Source organism: Chiloscyllium plagiosum, chromosome 23, assembly GCF_004010195.1.
Source record: "Chiloscyllium plagiosum isolate BGI_BamShark_2017 chromosome 23, ASM401019v2, whole genome shotgun sequence".
Taxonomy (NCBI): Eukaryota; Metazoa; Chordata; class Chondrichthyes; order Orectolobiformes; family Hemiscylliidae; genus Chiloscyllium; species Chiloscyllium plagiosum.
The window spans coordinates 2,909,612-2,937,414 of NC_057732.1; positions in this window are offsets into that span (position 1 = coordinate 2,909,612).

Genomic DNA, 27,803 nt, shown 5'->3' on the forward strand with positions numbered 1-27,803 from the left:
TACACTACCATGAATCTCAGCATGAACCCAGTACTCTTTATTTCTGTTCCTCCTTCCAAAGTGAATTACCTCACACTTTTCCACATTAAACTCCATTTGCCACCTCTCAGCCCAGCTCTGCAGTTATGTATGTCATGCTGTAACCCGCAACATCCTTCAGCACTCCACCGACCTTAGTGTCATCTGCACATTTACTAACCCATCTTTCTACACCCTCATTTAGGTCAGCAGTGGCCTCAAAACAGATTCCTTAGCCCATTGGCCTATTGTTCCTGATGTCTACACTTGCTGGGAGTGCACCCAGCTGCAGCTCCTGGGAGACAGTGTTAGGGAGCTGGAGCTGGAGCTAGAGCTGGATGCACTCACGATCATCCAAAATGCTGAGCACTTCACAGATAAGAGTTTTAGTGAGATGGTCATACTTAAGCTGCAGGCAGAGAGTAGCTGGGTGACCACCAGGCAAAGCAAAGGGAGAGTGCAGGAATCTCCTGTGGCCATTTCCCTCAAAAACAAGTATACCATTTTGGGTGTTACTGGTGGGAGATGACCATTCAGGGGAAAGTAGCAGTAGCCAGGTCAGTTGCACTACAACTGGCCCTGGGGAACAGCGGGAAAGGGTAAAGATAAACAGGACTTCAGTGATGGGAGACTCGATAGTTAGAACAGAACAGTGTAGCACAGTACAGTCCCTTCAGCCCATAATTTTGCACCGAGCACTTATCTTAATGTAAGATCAACCTAACCTACACACCCCTCAATTTACTGCTGTCCATGTGTTTGTCAAGCAGTCACTTATATGTCCCTAATGTCTCTGACTCTACTACCACCGCTGGCAGTGCATTCCATGCACCCACCACTCTCTGTGTAAAGAACCTACCTCTGACATCTCCCCTATACTTCCCCAAATCACCTTAAAATTATGACCCTTAATGACATTTCTGCCCTGGGGAAAAGTCTCTGGCTATCTCTTCCATCTATGCCTCTCATTACCCTGTACCCCTCAATCAAGTCACCCCTCTTCCTTCTTCTCTCCAGTGTGACAAGCCCTAGCTCTTGTCAACCTCTCTTCATAAGACAAGCCCTCCAATCCAGGCAGCATCCTGGTACATGTCCTCTGTACCCTCTCGAAAGCATCTACATCCTTCCTATAATGAAGCAAGCAGAACTGAACACAATATTCCAAGAGTGGTTTTATAGAGCCGCAGTAAAACCTCATAGCTCTTAAAACTCAATACCCCTGTTAGTGAAAGCCAAAACACCATAAACCTTCTTAACAAACCTATCAACTTGGGTGGAAACTTTGAGGGATCTATGTACGTGGACCCCAAGATCATGCTGTTCCTCCACACTGCCAAGAATCCTGACTTTAACCCTGTATTCAGCATTCAAATTCGACCTTCCAAAGTAAATCACCTCATATTTATGCAGGTTGAACTCCATCTGCCACTTTTCAGCCCAGCTCTACAATCTGTCAATGCCTTGTTGTAGCCTGCAACAGCCCTGGACACAATCTAAAGCACCACCGACCTTTATGTCATCAGCAAATGTACTAACCCACCTTCCACTTCTTCATCCAAGTCATTTATAAAATCTACAAAGAGCACAGGCCCAAGAATAGATCCCTGCAGGACACCACTGGCCACCAACCTCGAGGTGGAATACTTTCCATCCACTACCACTCACTGTCATCTTTTGGTCAGCCAATTCTGTATCCAGACAGCCACTTTCTCCATACTCCTAACTTTCTGAATGAGCCTACCATGGTGAACCTTTCAAATGCCTTACTGAAATCCAAATACACCACATCCACTGCTTGACCTTCATCAACTTGTCTTGTCACATCCTCAAAGAACTCAATAAGGTTCATAAGACATGACCTGCCCCTCACAAAGCTATGCTGACTATCTTTAATCAAACTATGTTTTTCCAAATAGTTATAAATCCTATTTCTCAGAACCCTTTCCAGTACCTTGCTTACTACAAATGTAAGACTGACTGGTCTATAATTCCCAAGGATTTCCCTATTCCCATTTTATGAACATAGGAACAACATTCACCTTCCTCCAATCATCCAGTACTACTCCCTTGGAGAGTGAGGATGCAAAGATCATTGCCATAGGCACAGCAATCTCATTCCTCGCTTCCCATAGTAACCTTGGATATATATATGCTCTGGCCCTGGGGACTTGTCCATCTTGATGCTTCCCAGAATTTACAGCACATCCACTTTCTTAATATCAATATGTTCAAGCCTATTATTCAAGCCAAGATATTCTCACTATCAACAAGGTCTCTTTCTCTAGTGAATACTGAAACAAAAAAACTTATTTAGGGCCTCCCCTGCCTCTTCAGACTCCAGGCAGAGGGACAGACAGGAGATTCTGTGGTTGCAAATGGGAATTCAGCATGGAGTGTTGCCTCCTGGATGCCAGGATCCAGGATGTCTTGGAGCGGCTGCAGAATGTTCTCAAGGGGGAGGGTGATCCGCCAGAAGTTACTTTGCACGTTAGCACAAATGACATAGATAGAAATAGGGAGGAGGTTCTGTGGAGTGATTATAGAGAGCAAGGAGAAAAGTTAAAAACCAGGACCTCGTCGGTGGTAATCTCCAGATTACTTCCAGTGCCACGTGCAGTGAAGATAAGAACACGAGGATATCACAGATCAATGCGTGGCTAAAGAATTAGTACAGGGGGCAGGGATTCAGATTTTTAGGTCATTGGGATCTTTTCTGGGGCAGAGGTGACCTGTTCAAGAGGGACGGATTACATATGAGCTGGAGGCGGACCAATATCTTGGTGACCAGGTTTGCTAATACGACAAGGGAGGATTTAAACTAGATTGGCAGAGGGTTGGGATCCTCAACAGCAAGGAGGTGAGTGCAAGGCTGGAAGAAGATACAGTAATCAGAAATAGTAAAGTGAAGAAATAGGTCAGGCTGGAGTATGACAGGGAACAAGGAATGCAATAGGGCTGACAGGTCAGGCCAATGACCTCAGGGCATCGATAGGTAAGTGATACTGGGATATTATAGAAACATGGCTAAAAGAGGGACAGGACCGGCAGCTTAACGTGCCAGAATACAGGTGCTTCAGGCGGGACAGAGATGGTGGAATGAAGGAAGGGGGAGTTGCATTTTTGATTAAGGTGAGTCTCACAGCAGTAGTCAGAGATGAAATAAATGAGGAATCATCCAGTGAGGCTTTGTGGGTGGAGCTAAGAAATAAGAAGGGAATAGTGACGTTATTGGGGTTGTACTATAGGCCCCCAAATAGTCAACAGGAATTAAAGGAACAAATCTGCAGGGAGACTGGGGAAACTTGTAGTAGCAATAGGGTTATCATAGTAGGGGATTTTAATTTTCCTACTATAGACTGGGACTGCCAGAGTGTTGAGGGCTGAGATGGGGTGGAATTTGTTAAGTGCATTCAGGAAAGTTTCCTCAAGCAGTATTGGGGGGTCCTACTCAGGAACAAGTAAAACTCAACCTACTCTTGGGAAATAGGGCAGGACAAGTGACAGAGGTGACAATGGGGAAGCACTAGGGAGCACCAGTGACCATTGTTCTATTAATTTTCCAATAGTTATGGAGAGGGACAAAACTGGTCCACAGGCTCAAGTTCTAAACTGGGGCAAGGAGAATTTTGATGGAATTAGACAGGAGCTTGCAGGGATTGATTGGAATAATTTGTTTGCAGACAAAGGGGCCTCCGGCAAGTGGGAAGCATTTAAAAGTGAGATAGCTAGAGTTCAAGGTTGATATGTTCCTGTGAGGGTGAAGGGCAAGCTTGACAGGAATAGGGAATCCTGGATAACAAGAGATATTGAGGCTTTGACCAGAAAAAAGCAGGCATGGCTCACGTATAGACAGCTGGGATGAAGGGAATCCCTGGAGATATATAGGGGATACAGGAGTTTACTGAAGAAAGAAATCAGGAGGTTGAAAAGGGGACACGAGATGGTCTTGACTGAGAAGATTAGGGTGAGTCCAAATAGGTTCTGTAAGTATATTAAAGGATAAAGAATAACTAGAGAGAGAATAGGACCCCTCAAGGACCAAAGTGGACATGTATGTGTAGAACCCCAGGAGATGAACGAGGTCCTCAATAAATATTTCTCCTCTGTGTTTACCGTGGAGAAAGATGTGAAGACTTAGGAACTTGGGGAACTTGGTGGCCTTATCTTGGGGACAGTCCGTATCACAGTAGAGGAGGTGTTGGATGTATTAGAATGTATGAAGATGGATAAATTTCCTGGTCCTAACTGCAAGAGGATGGGGAAGAGATTGCGGGGCCCTGGCTGATATTTTTGCATCTTTGTTAGCCATGAGTGAGGTCCCAGAAGACTGGAAGGTAGCAAATGTTGTGCCTTTATTCAAGAAGGGCTGCAAAGAAAAACCTGGGAACGATAGACCAGTAAGTTTAATATCTGTGGTACGTAAGTTACATGAGAAGATTCTGAGAGATAACATGCATTTGGAATGACAGGGTTTGATTAGGAATAGTCAGCATGGCTTTTTGCATGGGAAATGATGCCTCACAAATTTGTTAGAGTTCTTTGATGAAGTGACCAGGACGAGGGCTAGGGTAGATGTAATCTATAAGAATTTCAGTAACATTCCACACGGTGGGCTGCTCTGGAAGATTAGATAGCATGGCATCCAGGGAGAGCTGGCAAATTGGATACACAATTGGTTTGATGGTAGGAAGCAGAGGGTAATAGTGGAAGGATGCTTGTTGTGACTAGTGGAGTGCCTCAGGGGTCAGTGCTGGATCCATTACTGTTTGTTATCTCAGATTTCTCCAGTTTCCTAATTTCCCCTCCCCCCACCTTGTCTCAGTCAAATCCCTCGAACTCAGCACCGCCTTCCTAACCTGCAATCTTCTTCCTGACCTCTCCGCCCCCACCCCACTCCGGCCTATCACCCTCACCTTGACCTCCCTCCACCTTGACCTCCCTCCACCTATCGCAATTCCAACGCCCCTCCCCCAAATCCCTCCTCCCTACCTTTTATCTTAGCCTGCTGGACACACTTTCCTCATTCCTGAAGAAGGGCTTATGCCCGAAACGTCGATTCTCCTGTTCCTTTGATGCTGCCTGATCTGCTGCGCTTTTCCAGCAACACATTTTCAGCTGTTTGTTATCTATATCAATGATTTGGAAGATAATGTACAAGGCATGATAAATAAGTTTGCAGATGACACTAAAATAGGAGGTATTGTGGACAGTGAGGAAGGTTATCAGAAATTGCAGCAGGACCTCGATCACTTGGGGAAGTGGGCTCTGAAATGGCAAATGGAGTTTAACATGGAAAAGTGTAAGGTCTCTTGGAAAGTCAAATCAAGTCATAGAGATGTACAGCATGGAAACAGACCCTACGTGTTTCATGGTGAATGGTAGGATCTTTAGGAGTGCAGTGGAACAGAGGGACCTTGGAGTTCAGATGTACAGTTCTCTGAAAGTGGAGTCACAGGTAGACAGGGCAGTGAAGAAAACTTTTGGCACATTGGCCTTCATCAGTCAGGGCACTGAATATAGTACAATGTAGTTGGAAAGTTATGTTGCAATTGTGTAGGACGTTGATGAGGCCGCACTTGGAGTATTGTGTTCCGTTTTGGTCACCTTGCTACGGGAAGAATGTTATTAAACTGGAAAGAGTGCAAGAGAAATTTACAAGGATGTTGCCAAAACCCAATTTTCTGAATTATAGGGAGAGGTTGGACAAGCTAGAACCTTTTTCTTTAGAGCATAGAAGACTGAATGGAGATCTTATAGAAGTGTATAGGATCACGAGAGGCATGGATAGGGTAAATGCACTCAGTCTTTTTCCCAGGGTTGGGGAATCAAGAACTAGAAGGCATCAGCTTAAGGTTAGAGGGGAAAGAATAAGAGGGAACCTGAGGGGCACATTTTTTACACAGAGGGTAGCACACATACAGAATGAACTGCCTGTGGAAGTGATTGAGACGGGTACATTAACAACATTTAAAAGGCATTTGAACAGATACATGGATAGGAAATGTTTAGAAGGATATTGGAAATGGGGTTAGCGTGGATGTACATTTTGTTTGGCATGGACCAGTTTGGGCCAAAGAGCCTGTCTCCCTGCTGTAGGACACTATGACTCTATGTGTCTATCTGATCAAGGTCCTGTTGTACTCTGAGATAAAGAAAGGAGAACAAAATACAGAATATTATTTAAATGGAGAAAAACTGCAGAAAGCTGCAACACAAAGAGACTGCAGGGTACTTATGTACAAAATACAAAGCTAGCTCGCAGGGCCAGCAGGTAATCAGGAAGATTAATGGAAGGTTGGCCCTTATTTCAAGGGTATTGGAGAATAAGAATCCGGAAGTCTTACTGCAACTGCACAAGGATTGGTGAGACCACATCTGGAGTACTGTGAGCAGTTTCGGTCCCCTCATTTAAGAAAAGGTTTTATTTCATTGGAGACAGTTCAGGGAAGTTTAATTAGGGTGATCCCTGTAATGGAAAGATTGTCTTATGAGCAACAATTAAACAGGTTGGGACTCTACTGGAGTTTAGAAGAATGAGACATGATCTAATTGACACATAAAGGATTCCTAAAGGGCTTGACAGGGGAAATGCTGAGACGATGTTTCCCCTCATGGGAGAGTGTAGAACCAGAGGCACAGTCTCAGAATTTAATGGGCACCAATTTAATCTGAGATCAGGAGAATTTTCTTCTCTCAGAAGAGAGTGAGTCTTTTGGGACTCATTGCCATTGAGAGCAGTGGTGGGGGAGTCCTTGTATGTATTAAGGCTGAAAGAGATAGATTCTTGATCAGTCAGGGAATCAGGAGTTACAGGGAAAATGTGGGAAAATATACTTGGCTTGAAACTATTGAACGGTGGAGTACACTCAAGGGGCTGAATGGTCTACTCCTGTTCGTATTTCTTCTGGTCTCTGGGTGAATGAGTTGACTTGGTGAGTGATTTCCATTCATTGCGCCTGCTTTTAGAGTTGCTATTACTTTCCTCAAATAAACATCCTTCAGCATGTTGTCCGATTCCATATCATGTCAGTCACATTGCCTCTGCTCTGCTATGAACAATTTCACAATTTTTGAGCCTGAACTGCACCACCCCCTTTTATGGTGTGCTTCAATTAATGTTGCCTCATTCTCCAGTCAGCTGTCGTCACAGAATAGAAGCCCTTACAGGCTTCGTTCCACAGCCAGCTGTTCTATTAGGGCAGGTTTGCCAGCAGCCTATGCAAACTGTAAAGAAGGCACCTGTCATGAAATGTGGACCCTCTTCTCCAAACTTGGCACTGAGAGCGATCCTGTGTCATGGGGTCAGAAGAAACAAGTATTTGTTTCAGTCCAAGTGAAACAGTGATTTACCTGCGCTTAACTCAATCTAGACCACTGAATTCACTGCTCTCAATGAAGTCTGCTCTGCTTTGGGGAAATGAAATGCTGATGGGCAATTGCTTTGCAGAACATCTATGTTCTGATTGCAAAAATGACCCTGAGCTTCCAGTTGCCTACCACTTCAATGCCCCACTGTATTCCCAGACCAACATCTCTATCTCAGGCTTGCTACAGTTATCCAGTGAAGCTCAGCGCAAGCTGGAAGAACAGCACCTCATTTTCCGCTTGGGAATTCTGCAGCCTTCTGGACTCAATATTGAGTTCAATAATTTTAGGGCCTGAGCACCATATCCCATATTTTTATTCCAACTCCCATGCACCAGGCTTTGTCATCACATGGGTTACTTCTACAAACAACCCATTGTCAGCTACTAATAGTCTCCATTAGCAGCTATTCATTCTCCCAGGCTGAACATTACCCATTCCTTTCCCCAACTGTTTTTTTCCCTCTCTTTGGGCTCCATCCCCAATGATTGTTAACTCCAACCCCTTCCCCTATCCCACCTACAGCATATATAGCTACCTTTTCTTAACTACAATTGGTTCTGAAGAAGGGTCAACGGACCCAAAACATTAACTCTGCTTTCTTTCCACAGATGCTGCCAGATGTGCTGAGTTTCTCCAGCAGTTTCTGCTGTTTCTGAAGTGATTGTCTTAGAAAGGCAGCATCCTGTAATGAAGAAGGTTTTCCAGTTTACATTCACTATTTTGTTCCTGGCTCTTTGGACGGAAGGTGAGTCCTCATACAAGGAACATTATTGTAAACAGCAAAGAAAGCCAGCAGCAAAACTAACAGAGGCAGCTGTGTGTGTAGACAATGTTGTGGGAGATTGTGCTATAACAAAAACCATAAATGCTTCTTGCAGGAAAGTACAGGAAATCTATGATTACATTTTCTAAAGGAAAAGTGATATTACTTACATTTATTATTGAATCTCTCCCACTCATTACGTAAAGAAACTGAGGTCTGTAATGATGATGCCCGTCCATTACTTAGGAAACTATACCATGTTAATGTGTAGTTTCTGATGCCAAAAAGGGAGAGACAATCCTGAGGAAGGTTAAATACATCAGTGCAACTCATTTCAACCACTCCATGCAGTAGGGAGTTCCACATTCTCACTACTCTCTGACGTTCTTTAATTCTCTGTTTTGTGATACTCCTTCCTTGTTGCTAAATTATCATACAGTCTATCTGACCTCCAGTACTGAATGAACACCAACATCTATTAGTTAAATATTGGAAAGAACGAAACTATTGTTTTTGCTGCCTGCTCCAAACAACATGTCTTAACTACCAAGACAATCGCTCTCCATGGCAATGATCTGAGATTAAAGCAGTGTGTTAGCAACCTTGGTATATCGCACTTGACCCGGGGAGATGAGCTTCCAACTTCATATTTCCCAGCAACATTTCGGCAGTGAAATGTCACCTGAGTTCATCCTGTCTTACGAGGCCACTTTGGTCTCCCTGCCAAAGGAAAAATGTTGTTAAATTTGAAAGGGTGCAGAAAAGATTTACAAGATTGTTGACAGGATTGGAGGGTTTCAGCTACAGGGAGAGGCTGAAATGACTGGGGCTATTTTTATTCGAGCATCAGAGGCTGAGGGGTGACATTATAGAAGTTTATAAAATCATGAGGGGCATAGATAGGGTAAATAGACAAGATCTTTTCCGTGAGTTACGAGAGTTCAAAACTAGAGGGCATAGGTTTAAGGTGAGAGCGGAAAGATTTAAAAGGGACCTAAGAGACAACGTTTTCACACGGTGGTGCAAGTATGGAATGAGCTGCCAGAGGAAGTGGTGGAGTCTGGTACAATTACACTTAAAAGACATTTGGATGGGTATACGAAGGATTTGCAGGAAATGAACCAAATGCTGGCAAATGGGACTAGATTTGTCGAGGATATCTGGTTAGCATGGATGTGTTGGAAAGGGTCTGTTTATGCGCTGTTTTTCTCTATGACTCTGTGACTCTATGATAGGAATGGATGAGTTGGACCAAAAGGTCTGTTTCTTTATTATATGATTGTATTTCCAGCTGAAACCCTCGTTCTTGCTTTTGTTCCCTCTAAGCTCCATTATTCTAACTCACTGACTGGTTGGTTGCATGCCCATATTCTACCTTCTGTATACATGAAATCATTCAAAACTCTGCTGCCCATGTCTTAGCTCACACCAAGCCCTTTACCCTTATCCAGGACAAGGGCAGAAATCATGGACCTGGTGCATCTACAACACTAACACAGGAGTCCCTCCAGCAGACCAGAACAGAGTGACCTCACCCCAAGCCTCCTGATCCTGGATCTTGATGCATCACCCTTTCCCGGGACCCTGTTCTTGCTGGACTACATTGACTCTCAGGCCCACAACATATTGATTTTAAAACCTTCATCATTGTTTTCATTTCCCTTCATAGGAACAGGTTAGGTGCATGGAGAAAATAATTTCTGAAATCTCTTCCAGCACCACAATCCTCTGAGATCTCCGCACTCCTCTGATTTAGTCTCTTGAGCATCCTTGATTTTAATCATAATTGGTAGCTGCACCTTCAATTGTCTAGGCTCCTCTGGAATGCCCTCCCTATACTTTACCACCTGTCCACCTCACTTTCCTTCTTTAAGACTCTCCTTAAAACTTACCTCTTTGGCCAAGCTAGTATTCATCTGATTTAATATCTCCATACATGGTTTGTATTATACTTAGTGAAATAACTCCACAGAAACCAGTATCCTGTCACCAGGTTAGCCTTTATCTACATATGGAAGTCCAGAGTGAACAGGATGTCTGATACTGCTGTTTATTTTTTTTTTCTTTAATGCTGTGTGATCAGACACTCCTCTTTTTTTTTCCTTTAACTCCCACACTACCGCCTAACTGTGGTAGTGCTTATTTTTTCCCCAGCACCCATGGTGTGTGTGTATAGGTGTGAGACACAGTGAGAGACACAAGGTGTACGAATCTTTATTCAATTTCCACCACCAGGAAGATAGGAAAACACCCAAGTGGCCAGTGACAAGCACTGCCCTTCACATCAAAGGGCAATGCTGTGTGATCAAAACAGTGAAGGGGAGGGTAGGGACTAAATCAAAATAGAGTTGGAGGGGGAATATTGCTGTTTATATCTGTCAGCCAGAGCTCCTTGGTTGGACCACGTTAACAGCTTCAATGAGGGAACTCATTGGGCGGCACGGTGGCACAGTGGTTAGCACTGCTGCCTCACAGCGCCAGAGACCCGGGTTCAATTCCCGACTCAGGCGACTGACTGTGTGGAGTTTGCATATTCTCCCCGTGTCTGCATGGGTTTCCTCCGGGTGCTCCGGTTTCCTCCCACAGTCACAAAGATGTGCAGGGTCAGGTGAATTGGCAATGCTAAATTGCCCGTAATGTTAGGTTAAAGGGGTAAATGTAGGGGTATGGGTGGGTTGCGCTTCGGCGGGTCGGTGTGGACTTGTTGGGCCGAAGGGCCTGTTTCCACACTGTAAGTAATCTAATCTAATCTAATCTAATCTAATCTAATCATATTCTATAAAGTCCACTTGGCTGACTTCGTTACAATCACTACACTAAGTTTTATAATGCTCCTCTGAAGCACCTTGGAATATTTAATTGTGTTAAAGGTGCTATATGAATATAAGTTATTGCTATTGTTGGAACTAAGTTTGCTTTGAAGTCCCAATTGGATTGCACCATGAGCAAATTATATTGATGTCCTCTTCCCCACAAGAGGAAACATTCTCCATGTATCTATTCTATCAAAGACTTTTATAATTTTAAAAATGTAATTATGATAATATCTAACCTGCACATCTTTGGACTGTAGGAGGAAATTGGAGCACCCAGAGGAAACCCATCCAGACCCCCACAGGGAGAATGTGCAAACTCCACACAGGCAGTCACCCGATGGTGGAATTGAATGCAAGTTCCTGGTGCTGTGAGGCAGTAGTGCTAACCACTGAGCCACTGTGCCGATCCATTGCCCATGAGATCTCCCCATTTCTGTATTAAAATCAGGCCTACAATTAACTGAAGAAATTGAGGCTTTGGCTTGGGTGTTGAATGTTTTTATTCATTCACTTGTGGAATCACTGGATGGACGCTTATCCCTATGCTGCAGTCTATATGCTATAGGTAGACCCACAGTCCCTTTAGGGAGGGAGTTTTAGGAAATAGAAGAGAAACACTACATTGTTGACCGTGGTTCTCCAGGGTTTTACAGTCAAACGTAGAGAGGGATATCAGGAGCAATCTGCATGGATATTCTACTCCCCAATATTTAACTCAATTGAAAGGATATTTAAAATGGCACACAATCTTTACAAAAATGAGGATTTTGGAATTGTAAATGGAATTGTAAATGGAACAGTGTTCAGTTCCATTTACAATTGCTCAGTTAAGGAAGCAGACCATGCTCATAAACAGTAAGATCTGGACAATTACAGATTTGACGACTTCATACGAACCTCAAAAGTAGGAGCTGGAGTGGGCCATTCAGCCCCTCAAACCCACTCCACGAATCAATTAGACCATAGCTGATCATATATCTCAAAGTCTCATTATCGTACTATCTCCATATCCCTCCATCTTTAATATCTGCAAATCTATGAATCTGTATTTTGATTAGACTCATTAGCCTATTTAAGTCCTATATGGCTTGCCGCTTATTATAAGACTGTGTCCCAATTCTAGAATCCCACCCCAATGACCACCACCAGTGCAGGGGAAACACCTTGACATGCCCAAACAGAGGCAGGTATTGACCACATAATGAACACTCCAAAAAAGAAAGACTCTAAGACACTTAAAGACTATCAACATCCCAGGGGTTACACTGACCAGAAACTGAACTACACACTCATGTAAATACCGTCGCAACCAGAGCAGCACAAAGGCATGGTATTCTGTGGCAAATGATTTACTTCCTGACTTCCTGAAGTCTGGCCACTACCCACAAGGCACAAGTCGGGAGCACAATGGAATACTCACCACTTGCCTGGATGGGTGCAGCTCCAACAGCACTCAAGAAGCTCAACACTATTCAGGACAAAGCAGCCTGCTTGATTGGCACCACATCCACGAACATCCATTCCCTCCACCATGACTTTCAGTAGCAGCAGTGTGTACTATCTGCAAGTAGCCCTGCAGAAACTCACCGAAGCGTCTTCCATAACTAATTGCAATGTGATGTGCATAATAAATGCTAGCTGTGCCAGTGACACCCACATCCAGGGAACAAGCACAGGCTGTGAAAGATGGGTTCAGCACTAGATGGGCAAGCACAGGGAGTGATTGGTGAACTCGGGGAGTGATGAGTGAATCCAAAGAATGATGGGTGAGAGCAGGGAGTAATAGGTGAGCTCAGAAGGTGATAGGTGACCACGGGGAGTGAACACAGAGCATAATGAGTGAACTCAGGGAGTGATGGGTTAGCACATGAGTGATGGGTGAACACAGACATGATGGGTAAGAACAGGAAGTGCTATAAGATCTCAATGTTATGCAAAGTGAGATGTGGCAACTTTGTTTTGAATGATTATGGAATGCTGCCAGGAGGTGCCAGGTGGCTGGAAGGTTCGGGACAGGTCTATGTGAGCCAGAGAGTGGTGTCCTCAGTAAACAGGAGGAACATGGGTATACTGTCCTTTGATTAAGTCACCCAGGGCAGCTGTGCGAAACTCTTGTGTACTTTGCTTTTTTAAACCTGCTTGCCAATTAAATTCATATGTATAAAATAATTGTTCAAACTTGTAATCTACCCTGTTCATTCATTAATTCCAACCTCTTCTGTATTACTTGGCTCACTTGTTAAATTTCCTGGATTGTTTTGCTAATAATGCTCTGAGTCAGTGAGAGTGTTTTGGTGAATAGTTTGAGGCACATTTGGATTAGTTAGCACCTGCTATTCACCTTCAGTCACTCTGGGAAATTATCTCGAACAATATTTCCATTGTGTATGCTTCCTTAATTTACTTTGTGACTAAAGCTGTAATGTGATCTTGCCAAGACTGACAGCTGTAATAGTTCACATCTTATACAGATCTCCAAGAACCAATGTGTAGAATCAGAACACTCATTGTTGCTAATAGAAGGTGCTAAACTGTCAAACCCCTCAGCTAATGATATATCCCATTCAAACTCAGAACATGATCATAATATGAAGTGTCCATTAATACCAGACAGCCAGCAGCACATGTATTCCCTCCATCAGAAAGCTCTGAGTCTCATACATGAGAGACTTGAGCCCAAAACTTAGTGTGACACAGTCAGTGCCGATGCTGACAGAGCACCCACTGTCAGAGGTGCCATCTTTCAGGTGGAATATTAAACCAACTCTGTCCAATTGGCTGGATATTAAAGATTCCATGGTGCTATTTGAAGAGGAGTTAAAAGGTGTAGTAATGGAAAAGCACAGCAAGTCAGGCAGCATCTGAGGAGCAGGAGAGTCAACGTTTTGAGCATAAGCCCTTCATCAGGAATGAGGGGGCAGAAGGGGGTTGAGCGATAAATAGGAGGGTAGGGGGAAAGGTAGCTGGGAAGCTGATAGGTAGATGCAGGTGGGGGATGATAATGATAGGTCTGAGGGGAGGGTGGAGTGGATAAATAGGAAGGAAGATGGACAAGTAGGACAATTCATTCAAGAGAGCTATGCTGAGTTGGAGGATTGGATCTGGGATGAGGTGGGGGGGTGGGTGGGAGATAAAGAAACTGGTGAAGTCGACTTTGATGCCCTGTGATTGGAGGGTCCCAAGGCAGAAGATGAGGCGTTCTTCCTCCAGTCGTCGGATGGCTTGGATTTGGTGGTAGAAGCCCAGAACTTACAGAGTGGGTCGGGGAGTAGAAGTGGATGGCCACAGGTGGTGGAGTTGTTTGGTGCGTGTCCCACAGATGTTCCCTGAAACATTTCGTGAATTGGCGTCCTGTCTCCCCAGTGTAGAGGAAACCATATTGAGAGCAACAGACACAGCAGATGAGGTGTTTGGATGTGCATTAAAATCTCTTCCAAATGTGCAAGGAGCCTTTGGGGTCTGGAACAGGGATGAACCTATCACCTTCCCAGCTACCTTCCGTCTACTCCACCCTCCTGGTTATCTCTCAGCCCCCATCCCCCCCAACACCACCCCACATTCCTGATGAAGGGCTTATGCCCAAAATGTCGATTCTCCTACTCCTCGGACGCTGCCTGACCTGCTGTGCTTTTCCAGCACCACACTTTTTGACTCTGATCTCCAGCATCCTCACTTTCTCTCTATTTGATGATGACCCAGGACAGTCTCTCTTGTGGAGAAAGTGAGGTCTGCAGATGCTGGAGATCAGAGCTGAAAATGTGTTGCTGGAAAAGCGCAGCAGGTCAGGCAGCATCCAGGGAACAGGAGAATTGACGTTTCGGGCATAAGCCCTTCTTCAGGAATCCTGAAGAAGGGCTTATGCCCGAAACGTCGATTCTCCTGTTCCCTGGATGCTGCCTGACCTGCTGCGCTTTTCCAGGAACACATTTTCAGCACAGTCTCTCTTGTGTCCTGCCCATTATAAAAATCCTGCAACCAAACCTGCTGTTTTGGGGATCCTGCTGTGTGTACATGGGCTATTGTCACAAAGGGCAGAATTTAGCTATAGTGTCTTATCTGCTGGCTGGTGAGGTGGTGAGAGGTCCTAATGGTCTCTTCACACCAAACTATCACCGATCAGGCATATGGTGGCCATTTACACCTGGAATCAAGACCCTGAGGGCCAGAAATCTCTGAGAGCTGTTGGCCAATCAGAGACTGCATTGAGCAGCACAACTGGGGATGGGTGAAGAGCGGGAGTTTGCTAATGGAAGGACAGCCTTCTCTTTCCCCCAACCACTACAGTCCAGAGACTCAGCCCACAGATGTACGAAAGAGATTTTGCATGGTGGGGATTTTGGGGGAGGCAAGCACATGGGGGTCAGAAGCAAGGGGAGCAGTTCTCAACATCACCCTCACCCCCAATGTCCAGTCTCTCAATAGCTCCTGCAGAAGAGGTGACAAGCAGCCCACTCGGTTTGACCTGTTGTGCAGGTTGCAAGGCCCCACTTGCAGGTGGGTTAATCACAGTGACGGGGGGAGTGACGTGGTCCTGCATAAGAGTCTCAATTAGCAGCAGAACAGGAAGGTCGACCTGTTGACCTTTCTGTTCAGTTCTTAATTCTGGAGCAGGTGGATACACAGGACCCCATCCCAACCTGATTAAATATCCTTTCCGTTTCCAAGCAGTGAAAGTAGAGGATTCCTACAGCACACCAGGACATTCTGAAGTTGATCAAGGTATTCACATAAATGCCAAGTTTTTCTTTAAGGATGAGATGAATATAGACCAATTCTGAGCATTTCTCTACCCAGATAATGATCTTACTCCACTCTATTCACCTGACTGAAATCTCCTGTTCATGTTGTATAATTTTCATCAAGCCTGAAGTGTATAGATACAAGTTCTAGTAAAAATGCCAGCAGGCCATCATCCAGCCAGGATGTGTACACAACCAGAGAGGATTGAGCTTATGATTGGTAAATTAGATACCTTTCAGTGAGTAGTAGTTCACAGAATGGTGATGTAATTAAGTAACCCAAATTGGCTTCATTTCATTTTGATGTAAAGCTGACATTATCTTCATTTGAAACCTTATCACTTTGTGAGCATCACTTCCATGTTTTGAGAGGGAAACTGAGTCCAAGAGGGATATGTCTTCATGAGATTGTAGAAAGAGATAGAGTTCTTAAAATTTGGTTGGATCAAGAAGCAACATCAATTCTGTTGAGTTTGGTGGGAACATGAGGTTTAGTGACCAGTCACATCAAGGAAGAACTCCTTGATGAGGGAATTTTGGGGTGACAGAGTGTTGTTGAAAGAAAACCCAACATGAGTGGAGAATATAAAAACATAAGAACTAGGAGCAGGAGCAGGACATTCAGCTCCTCAAGCGTGCTCCACCATTCAATACGATCATGACTGATCTCGTCTTGGCCTCAATTCCACTTTCCTGCCCAGTTGCCATAACCCTTTAGCCTGTTACTAATTAACAATCAGCCCATCTCCTCTTTAAATGTATTCAGTGTCCCAGCATGCACCATATTCTGGGGTAGTGATTTCCATAGATTCACAACCTTTTCAGAGAAATAACTCGTCCTCATCTCTGTTTGAAATCTGCCAGCCTTATCCTAAAACTACGATGTCTTATTCTAGATTGCCCCATAATTGGAAACAGGAACCAGGCTAAATCCTTTCCTTTGACAGCAGTTAGAGTCATGCAATCGTACAGCATGGAAACAGGCCCTATGGCCCAACTCCTCCATGCCAACCGGGTTTCCTAAACTGAATTAGTCCCATTTGCCTGCATTTGGCCCATATCCCTCTAAACCTTTCCTATCCATGTACCTGTCCAAATGTCTTTTAAATATTGTAATTGTACCCACCTCTACCACTTCCTCTGGCAGCTCGTTCCATATATGCACCACCCTCTGTGTGAAAATGTTGCCATTCAGGTCCCTTTTAAATCTTTACCCTCTCACCTTAAACTTATGCCCTCTGGCTTTGGATTCCCCTACCCTGGGGAAAAGACCTTGACTATTCACCTTATCTATAAGATCACCCTCAGCCTCCTCCACTCCAGCGAAAAAAGTCCCAATCCAGCTTCTCCTTATAACTCAAGCCTTCCAGTCTAAGTTGTAGCCTTGTAAATCTTTTCTGTATCGTTTCCAGTTTAATAACATCATTCTATAGCAGGGCAACCAGGATTGTATATATCCTCCAAATGTGGCCTTGTCAATGTCTTCTACAGCTGTAACTTCTAGGTCTCTCTGTTTGACAACATTCTCCAAGGCCCTACCTTTAACTGTGTAAATTCTGCCCTTGTTTGTCTTACCAAAATGCAACTCCTCACATTTATCTAAATTAAACTGCCATTCCTCGGCCCATTGATCCAGTTGATTAAGATTCCATTGTACTAGTGGGTTTTGAGATTTGTAGCTCAGGTTGAGGTTCTGGATATAAGTTTGCTCACTGAGCTATTTTCAGATGTTTCATAACCATACTAGGTTACATCATCAGTGAGCCTCCGGTGAAGCACTGGTGGTATGGCCCTCTTTTCATTTATGTGTTTAGGTTTCCTTGGGTTGGTGACGGACGCCATTTCCTGTGGTGGTGTCATTTACTGTGAGGATGTCATTTCCTGTACTTTTTCTCAGGGGTAGTTAATGGGATCCAACTCAATGTGTTTGTTGATAGAGTTCCGGTTGGAGTTCCGGTTGGCATAACATCACCCACCTTCAGTCATCTGGCAACCCACTTGTGGATGTCAATGATACAAATATCTCTTCCTCACTTGCTTCCCACAATGTCCAGGAATACACTTGTTCAGATTCCAGGGACGTATCTAACTTTATGCATTGTAAGATCTTCAGCGTCTGCTCTTCTATAATGTGGACTCTTTTTAAGACATCATGGCAGCAGTGTGTACAAGATGAATGCCAAGATTCCTTCAAAATCATCTCCCAAACTTGTCACCTGTACCATTTAGAAATCAAAACAAATCAAAATATGATCTATCAAGCCAAGTATCCATCAAGCCTTGGATCTAACTTCTCTGGTAATAACATCAGCTGGGATCATAATAAGATGATTTTATTAATGTTCTTTACAGGCTAGTTGAGGGATATGAATATAGAGGTTTGAAGACAGGCTTAATCAGGCAGTGCATATTTCTATATGTTACTAATAAATCCATGTTAGACTTATTGCAGTTTAATGAAAGCTATACCCTAGAGAAAGCTATACAGTTGATGAGATACGCAGATGTTGGGAATCAGAGGGGAAGCAGACTTTGTACAAATGATCTATAGTGTCTGTACAGTTTGTTAACCACAGGTAGTGAAAGAAATCCAGAAATAAAGGGCAAGTTCAAGGTGCTATGAAACCCTGCCAATACATGAAAAAATCCGCAAGCACGAACAGTGTCCTGAAAACAAAGCAGAATGATTTCATTGCAAGAAAGTTGGACTCTTTGAAAGATATGTCAAATCCCAAGTTTTAAAGTCCTGAAGAAAATGTTTTCAAACACACAGTTTTCAATGAAAGTGAAACAACTTTCATCAAAACACTGACTTGGTAAAATCAACAACCTGAGTCATGCAATCTAGAATTTGGACAGATATAGAGCCATTGAGTCATGCAGTACAGAAACAGACCTTTCGGTCTAACCAGTCCATGCTAAACATAATCCCAAACTAAACTAGTCCCACCTGCCTGTTCCTGGCCCATATCCCTCCAAGCCTTTCCTAATCATGCCCTTATCCAGATGTCTTTTAAATGTTGTAATTGTACCCTCATCCACCATTTCCTCAAGAAGTTCATTCCACACATGAACCACCCTCTGTGTAAAAGATTTGTCTCTCATGTATTTTTTAAATCTCTCTCCTCTCACCTCAAAAATGTACCCCCTAGTATTGAAATCCCCCATCCTAGGGAAAAGACAACCATCATTACCTCTATCTATACCTCTCATTATTTAATAAATCTTTATAAGGTCGCCTCTCAACCTCCTACACTCCAGTCAAAAAGCTCCAGCATATCCAGCCTCGATTTATAAATCAAACCTTCTATACCTGGCAACATCCTGGTGAATCTCTACGAACCCTCTCCAGTTTAATAATATCCTTCCTATAACTGGGCAACTAGAACCGGTCAAGGGACACATCACAAATTTTAATTTAGACACTGGTGCTACTGAAACACCAGTTTTCAGACAAGGAATGCACTATAGAGTTATAGAGTCATAAAGATATACAACACAAAAACAGACCTTCGGTCCAACTCATTCATGCTGACCAGATACCCTAAATTAAACTAATTTCATTGCCTGAAACTATCATTAATCCAGTTATGTATTCCAGGAAGAAATGAATCAAAAGTCAAAGAAATGTTACATGTGACATCCCAGTGCAGATACTGGAAATATTTTATGTGCTATGCAACCATGAAGACCTTTTAGACCTTAATCTCAACAAGAGCCCAGAAATCACTTCAGAAAGGATTTGCCATTTTGTTTAAAGATCTAGAAAGACTGAAGGCTGAGTATGGTATCACATTGAGAAAGGATACTAAACCTATATGGGTGATATATTAGTGTATGACAAGAGGACGCTGTTCTCAGTTTCCCTCCAGGGAATATCCTTGGAGAAACAACATCAAAGCCAAATGGGTATCACAAAATCAAGAACCCATGGTTAATCATCCATGTAATGGACAGGAATTTCAAAGGCTGTTAAAATTGCCAGATATGTGCTGTACACATACCAGAAACATTGATATCAACCAAGTGTCTAACCAGACCGTGGGAATGTCTGGGGATGGATTTATTTATCTTCAGTAGTAAGTTATATTGATTGTTATCAAATAGAATAGAATAGACTCCCTACAGTTCAGAAACAGGCCATTCGGCCCAACAAGTCCACACCGACCCTCCAAAGAGTATCTCACCCAGACCCATTCCCCTACCCTATTACCTTACATTTCCCCTGAGTAATGCTCCTAATCTACACATCCCTGAACACTATGGACAATTTAGCATGGCCAATTCACCTAACCTGCGCATCTTTGGACTGTGGAAGGAAACCGGAGCACCCGGAGGAAACCGAAGCAGACACAGGGAGAATAAGCAAACTCAATACTGACAGTTGCCCAAGGCTGGAATCGAGCCCAGGTTCCTGGTGCTGTGAGGCAGCAGTGCAGTTTTCGAGATGAATTGAAACTAAATATTTGTATGCCATAACTACAGAAACAATGATTAGAGCTTTGAAGAGTTTTGCAATGCATGGCAGTCTCAGATCAGGTCACACTTTGTGGATTTGTACATCTTACAAGTTCGTCAAAATAGCCTCAGCCTAACAGTGGAACCTAATGAGGAGTCAGGTCTATCAATTCACTGTTGAAAAAAAATGAAAATTTCAAACAGAATTTGTGGATTACACAATGATCCATCTGAAAGGTGTGCATGGGAACTTGGATAGTGGGGAGGTAAACAGGCAAGGGATTGTACGTTCTGCGATTGCATGGGAAGGTGCCATGAGGGTGTAAGGAGATGTGTGTGGACCAGAATTTCCCAGATTAAATAGTCCCAGCGGAATGTTGACAAGGCAGGGAAGGGAATTTTTGTATGGTGGTTGAATCCCATTGGAGGTGGCAGAAATGGTTGCTGGAAATGAAACTGGTCACTGGACACAAAATGTTATCTCTGTTTTGCACCATTCCACAGATGCTGCCAGACCTACTGTGTTTCTCTAGCACTTTCTGGTTTTGTTTCAGATCTCCAACATCGACAGTTCTTGGTTTTATTTAGTGTTTTTTTCTTTTAGTTTGATACTATCTTTACCAATTCAAGTTAGCCATTGATGGTAGGTTGTCCTTGATAATTTTTCTTGCTATTTGGAATGTTTATCTTCTGTGCATTCTGAAATATCTCCTTTAATTTTTGCCACTGCATCTGCAGGGATCTAATCTTTAATTTGCCAATTCATTTTAGCCAGCTCTGCTTTCATGCCCTTTTAATTCCTCTTATTTAATTTTTTAAAACTCATACTCTCAGATGCGCTCATCCCTTGCTGAAATTGAATGTAAAATTCAATTACATTATGGTCACTGCCACTTAGAGGTACCTTCACTAAGAGATCTTTAATTAATGCAGTCTCATTGCTCTGGTCTAGTTTAGCTACTCCCTGATTGGCTCCAGAATGCTCTGGTCTAAGACCTTTCATGAAAATGCACTATGAACTTCTCATTTGGGTTACCATTGCCCATCTGACATTTACAATCCATATGTAACTTAAAATTTCCTCTGATTACTGCTGTGTGTTTCAGACAAGTTCTCATTATTTTTGCTCCATCTATTAGGGACCTGTACAACACTACCACAACTGACTTCTTGCCATTATTATTTCTCATTTTGACTCAAAACTGTTTCCAACTCTTGGTTTCTTGAAATTAGCTCATCCTTCACTGTACTAATACCATCATTAACTAAGAGAGCCACCCCTCCACCTGTTCTTTATTTTCTAAACTTCCTAAATGTTCTGTACCCTTCAAGAATAAACTCCTAATTCATGTCAACCTGCAGTCATACCTCTGGATAATGGCATAGGCAGTCATATACACACATTTGCTGATGACACAAAGTTAGACTGTAAAATTAGCCGGTTTAAGTCATAGCATAAAATTGCAAAGGAATATTGATAGACTAAGTGAATGGGCAAAATTATGGCAGATGGAGTTCAATGTAAACAAGTGTGAGGTTTTCAGTTTTGCATGAGAAAAGGACAGATCAGGAGACTTCCTAGATGATATGAAGTTAAATACAATGGATGTCCAAACAGATTTGGGGGTTCAGGTGCATAGATCTTTAAAATGCCATGAACAGATGCAAAAAAAGTCAAGAAAGCTCATGGAATGCTGCCCTTATGTCTAGAGGACTGAAGTGCAGGATGCAAAAGTTATGCCACAGTTATACAAAATCCTGGTTAAACTTCATCTGAGCAGGTCAGGGCACCACACCTCCGGAAGGATATATTGGCCTTGGAAGGATGGAGGTGTACAAGAATAATATCTGGACTTCAGAGGTTAATTTATGAAGAACAATTGTACAAATTAGGCCTGCCTTCCCTAAAATTTAGAAAGTTAAGTGGTGATCTTATTGAAGACTTCAAGACATTAACATGAAAAGACAGGGTAGATAAAGATAAACTATTTTCACTGATTAGAGATCCTAGAATTAGGGGACATAATCTGAGAATTATGGCTAGACTGTTCAGGAGAGATGTTAGGAAACAGTTCTATACGCAAAGTGTGGGAGAGATTTGGAAGTCTCTTCTACTACTGGCAGTTGATGTTAGATCAGTTGTTAGTTTTAAATCTGAAATAGATTTTTTTACTTAAGCAAAGGTATTAAAGGATACGGGCCAAAGGCAGTTATCTAGAGTTAAGTTGCAGATCAGTCTGATTTCATTAAATGGCAGAACAGGCTTGAGGGGTTGAATGGCCTATTCATGTTCCTATGTTCCCATCATATTGTACTTATTCATTTCTATTCCCACCTTCAATTCATCTGTTATGTTTTGAATGCTGACAGATACAGAGCTTTTAATTTTTCCCTTTTGTTCTCTTTGTAAATTCTCACCTTATTTGTTGGTTGATTCTTAGATTCATATTGTGTCTTCCTTTCTGTCATCGTCGGTTTATCAGTTTCCACATTAATACCTTTTTCTTTGGCCTTGACTTCATTCTTTCATTTACCACAGCTTCCCGAATTTGATCCATGACCCCACCATTTAGTTTAAGATTCTCTCTAAATCCCTAGTTGAAAACCCCGGCTCCAGCACGGTTCAGTGGGGACCGTCCAATCAGCACAGATCCCACTTTCCCTCGTACTAGTACCAGTGCTCCAAAACCCACAACCTCAGAATTCCACATCAGTCTTTGAGCCCCATATACACCTCTTTAACCTGTCCCATGCATACAGACACCCTCATCCCCATAGCTATGTGGACTGCACTCAAATATCTTACATCTCAACTCAAAGGAAGTGTCCTTTAAAGCTGGATTACTATCAGATCAAAGCAGCAAGTAGATTAGATTCCCTACAGCGTGGAAACAGGCCCTTTGGCCCAACTAGTCCTCACTGACCCTCCGAAGAGTAACCCACCCAGACCCATTTCCCTCTGATTAATGCATCTAATGCTATGGGCAATTTAGCATGGCCAATTCACCTGACCTGCACATCTTTGAACTGTGGGAGGAAACCGGAGCACCCGGAGGAAACCCATGCAGACACAGGGAGAATGTGCAAACTCCACACAGTGGCTGGAATCGAACTTGGGACCCTGGTGCTGTAAGGCAGCAGCGCTAACCACTGAGCCACCATGCCGCCCGTACTTCCCCAAAGTCCAGTGAATTGTGAAACTCACCAGACACACACCTGTTAATGGTTTGGAGATGCCAGTGTTGGACTGGGGTGTACAAAGTTAAAAATCACACAACACCAGGTTATAGTCCAACAGGTTTAATTGGAAGCACTAGCTTTTGGAGCGCTCCACAATCACCTGATGAAGGAGCAATGTTCCAAAAGCTAGTGCTTTCAATTAAGCCTGTTGGACTATAACCTGGTGTTGGGTGATTTTTAACCTATCAATGAGGTCAGATATCTGAAAAGAAGGATTTCTCAGTTGGACACAAGTTTACTGGAAAGAACCTCCCCTTAAGTCCAGTGAGCTGTGCTTTTGATAAGATGCGTGTACATGCAGCTAAGCATCTCAGCAGTTAAGTTTTGGTCTCTTGCTCAATGCGGGTCGCCCATCTGCCACCCTCTCACCTCGTCTGGAAGCGGAAGTTCCCACCCCTGGTCACTGTTCTGGTATCAGAAAAGTAACAGCCAATTTGCAAATTGCAAGATCCCAGAACAACACGTTGTGTCCCTGGGAGCAGGTCCTTGTCTGTTAATACCTGAACATCATCAGAGTGCTGTGATTCTAATCATAGGTAGGGTGTAATCATTAAGAAGCAGTGGAAGGTCCAAGACCAACCCTTGGCAGTACAGAGGAGGAGTGAGAACCTAGTGGTATTATCATTGGACCAATGTTCTGAGGCAAACCAAAAGAACTGCAGATACTGTAAATCAGAAACAAAAACAGAAATCACTGGAAAAGCTCATCAGATCTGGAAAGAAATTAGAGTTGATGTTTTGAATCAAGTGACCCTTCCTTAGAACCTTGGTTATTGTTAACATTCTGGAGACCCGGGTTCGAAACCTGCCTCAGCAGATGGTGAAATATGAATCAATAAAACAAATTGAAATTAAGAGTCTAATGATGACCATGAACCCATTGCCAATTGTTGGAAAAAGCCATCTAGTTCATTACTGTCATAGAGTCACAGGGATGTACAGCACAGCAACAGACCTCTTGGTCCAACTCATCCATGCCGACCAGATATCCCAATCTAATCTAGTCCCATTTGCCAGCACTTGGCCCATATCCCCCCAAATTCATCTTATTCATCTACCCATCTAGATGCCTTTTAAATGTTGCAATTATACAAGCATCCACCACTTCCTCTGGCAGCTCATTCCATACATGCACCACCCTCTGCGTGAAAAAGTTGCCCCTTAGGTCCCTTTTACTTCTTTTCCCTCACACTGGACTCCCCTACTCCAGGGAAAAGAGTTTGTCTATTTACCCTAACCATGCCCCTCATGATTTTATAAACCTCTATAAGTCCTTTAGGGAAGGAAACTGCTGTTCATACATGGTCCGGCCTACATGTGACTCCAGACCCACAGCAATATTGTTGACTCTTAACTGTCTTCTAGGAAATTAGGGATTGACAATAAATACTGGCTTACCTGGTGATGCTGTCATCCTGTGAATGAGTTAAAAAGAGGAAAGACGGACGAGGTGGTGGGTGTGGGGGTGTGAGGAAACAGCTCTTGATTTTATCTACAGTGACAAATTAAATCCTGCGCCTAGAACTAACCTGATCCATTGATAACTGTCTAATCAGACTTAACTAAATGCCCCAGCGGCTATTGGATTAGATGCTCAAGTCTCTAACTATTTTTCCTCAGAGATATAAACTCTGAGCTGTACATGGAATCTACAAATGGTCTAAAACACTGAAGATGATGTTCTATTCTGGACAAGTAAGCTTGAAGCTGAGAATTATACAAACATCTTTGGGAATTTATAAGCGGCTTTACAGTGTTTAACAGCTGCTCCTTCATCAGTGCTACTTTGACAAACCTACACAAATTGTATTTTCCACCCTCCTGAAACAAGAGAATTGTTTTTGAACTGATAGCACTTTTAAAGAGTTGAAAATGAACAACAACAATGAAAATTTTTATGGCTCCTTACTGTAACAATATGGCCCAAAGCATTTCACAGGATAAAATGTAACTTTGATGAGTTGAACTAAGGGACAATAGGACAGGTGACTTGAAGGAGATAGGTTTTAAATGGTGTCTCAAAATAGAGAGAGTTGGATGGCGATTTAGGGAGAGAATCCTAGAGCTTAAAAATTCCTGAGAATAAAAGCAAATATTTATGAAGACAAACATTTCTCATTTTGAAGTTATTCAGGAGAACATGGGGGAAAATGATGATAACATTCCATTAGATTAGATTCCCTACAGTATGGAAACAGGCCATTTGACCAAACAAGTCCACACCGACCCTCCGGAGAGTAACCCACCCAGACCCATTCCCCCACCCTATATTTCCCCTTGACTAATGCACCTAATACTGTGGACAATTTAGCATGACCAATTCATCTTTGGATTGTGGGAGGAAACCGGAGCACCTAGAGGAAACCCATACAGACACAGGGAGAATGTGCAAACTCCACACAGATGGTCGCCCGAGGCAGGAATCAAACCCAGGTCCCTGGCACTGTGAGGCAGCAGTGCTAACTACTGAGCCACTGTGCCACCCAGCATGGTGAAGCCTTCAGTTATTCTGGTGCAAGCAGCTACACCCTGAGGTATACTTGAAAACACGGGGAAACACTCCACCAGAACTTCCCAACTGGGTGGATTGTCCCAATCAGGCTTTGTAACTTTAGCAGAAATACCTGCAGTAATGCATTGATTTTGATGATTTAAGACATGCTGAGGTGGGTGAAAGACATTCTGTCAATCTTCTGCCAAAGTCATGCTTATTGTTTGGGAGAATCTTGTCTATTGTGGGAAGGTGTGAGATGTTTCCATGTGTGTAGAGTTTAATTCAGTGATATGAAACTGATTGCTGACATGTATCAATTGAACGTTGTATGAACAGATTTAAAATAAGCAGTTGTCACTTCAAGTTGTATAATAAAACTCTGACCCCCCAAAAAAGCTAAGGAGTGCAGCAGATTGTGATAACTCCTCTAAGCCCCATAGGGAATCACAAATTAATCTTTTTGTGGAAATTCTGAGGAAGCTTCACATGATCCGAAATGTTAATTCTGATTGCTCTCCATAGAGAGCTGAGCTTTTCCAGTAATTTCTGTTTTTCTCCATGTGGAGTTCGTCGAGTTTGACTTCTCTTGGTAACAAGCAATGGGTTGCTCAGCTGGAGCTCACCACTTGTGTTCTAGTGTCCTTACCTCTAAACTAGCAGGCCTGTGTTCAAGATGATTCCTGATGAAGGGCTTTTGCGCAAAACGTCAATTTTCCTGTTCCTCGGATGCTACTTGACCCGCTGTGCTTTTCAAGAACCACTCTCGGGCCTGGGTTCAAGTCCCATCTCCTTCAGAGATGCCTGTGTTGGACTATATAAAGCAGACCCAGTCCTTAACAGGCCTAGCATGTAAATATTCAATTGGCTATATGGGTAATTTACTGGTGGTAGTTAATAGATGAAAAGAAAAACGGTGATTTGATGAGAAAAAAATGTTCACTAGTGTGCAATAACACTTCTGGATATAGAAGAAAACAGAAAGCAGGAAAAAAAAGCAGACACAAGGATGGGTCTGCAAAACAGTAAACAAGTAAACAGTCCGCAGCACTATTTTGTTTCTTTAAGAAATTCTTAAGGCAGAACTGTCTGGCCTTTGTATTACCATGACTATTGGCTGTCTTTTAGTGTTAAGTGTAAATGATATTCCTTTCCAGTCAGGCTTCTAGAATTTTATACAGAGCAGTAATGTTGCTTTAAGAACCTTTTTCAACTGATCAAAAGGTCAAGTTAAAAATAATATTAAAAGTAAAATAAAAAATATATAGTGAGGGTAAAATGCAGGTTAGTTCCCATTTTAAAGAGATATAATCTATCCTTACTTAATTATAAGAAGTTGCTAATTTTAATCCAATGATTAGATTAGAATCCCCACATAGTGGAAGTAGACCATTTGGCCCATCACCAATTCTCTGAAGAGCGTCTCACCTAGCCTATCCCTGTAACTCTGCATTTCCCATGACTAATCAACCTAGTCTACACACATATGGACAATATGGGTAATTTAGCATGGCCAATCCACCTCACCTGCACATCTTTGGAATGTAGGAGGAAATCGGAGCACCCGGTAGAAACCCACACATACATAAGGGGAACATGCAAACTCCATACAGACAATGGCCTGAGGCTGGAATCAAACCTGGATCCCAGGTGCTGTGAGGCAGCAGTGCTAACCACTGTGCCACTCTCAGTAAAAAGTAAAGAAGTAAACAGTCTTTTGCCTGCAGCACTATTTTGTTTCTTTAAGAAAGAAGGCAAGTATTTTCAGGAATGACATGCTGTATGTACAATCATAAAGCCTTACTGTAATATCGTGCTGTTTCTCAGTGAGGGAAATTGTTCATTAAAGAAACCTGTAAAGAATGGGATTGTGATACTGAGAGAGTAAGTACGGAATGAGCAGTTTACCT